General features: G+C 48.3%; 1 protein-coding gene across 2 annotated transcripts in view; it reads right to left on the bottom strand.

Annotated features, from left to right (window-relative positions):
• Positions 1–686, bottom strand: part of Rbpj (recombination signal binding protein for immunoglobulin kappa J region) — a 209,934-nt gene that overhangs the window by 168,716 nt on the left and 40,532 nt on the right. The window lies entirely within an intron of this gene.

Below are 686 nucleotides of genomic sequence, written 5' to 3'. Positions count from 1 at the left end.
CCCTCCTCTTCCCTCTCCCTCCCCCTCCTCCTCCCCCTCCTCCTTCTCCTCCTCCCCCCACCCTTCTGTTTCTCCTCTTTCACTACCTGGAAAATTTCTGCTCCTTACTTTTCAAGACCACTTTCATTGATAACCTCCTTTGCGCAGATTTCTCGTTGACTCTCCGGCAATGGTAGCCATTCCGTTGTGAGAGCACCTCCGCACTATTCATTTCTATTTCAGTCCTTGACAAGGGGGGATATCCACTGCCGACAGTCCACTTGTCGGTGCTCCCTCAGGGTCGGGGAGGGTGTCTGATCCGTCTCTGTATGCTCTGCCTTTCATCATGCCTGTCCCATGGTACAGCCCATGCAAAGCCAGCAAGCCCCATGGTCCCCAGATCCTGGGGTGCCCCCCAACAAAGCACATTCACCATCTGAAATCAACTCAAGTATATTAATTCTTAGTCTCCTGAGGAAACATTAAAGGTGTTCTATGTGCTTCAAAGTCTCTTATGGATGCTCTTCTTATGGATGAGACTTTGAGTGGTCTGTAGTGATGGCAGCTTTACGTCATCCACTGGGTCATTTGTTCACTTGCTCATTCATTATTCATTGGGAAACTACTAGGCTTTTAGTTTTTTTAGAACTGTATATTTTTTTCTAAAAATACGTTTTCTTTCTCTCTCTCTCTCCCCCCCCCCCCCC

This window comes from Marmota marmota, unplaced genomic scaffold, assembly GCF_001458135.2.
Source record: "Marmota marmota marmota unplaced genomic scaffold, marMar, whole genome shotgun sequence".
Lineage (NCBI taxonomy): Eukaryota > Metazoa > Chordata > Mammalia > Rodentia > Sciuridae > Marmota > Marmota marmota.
This window is presented reverse-complemented; position numbering and strand designations above follow the sequence as displayed.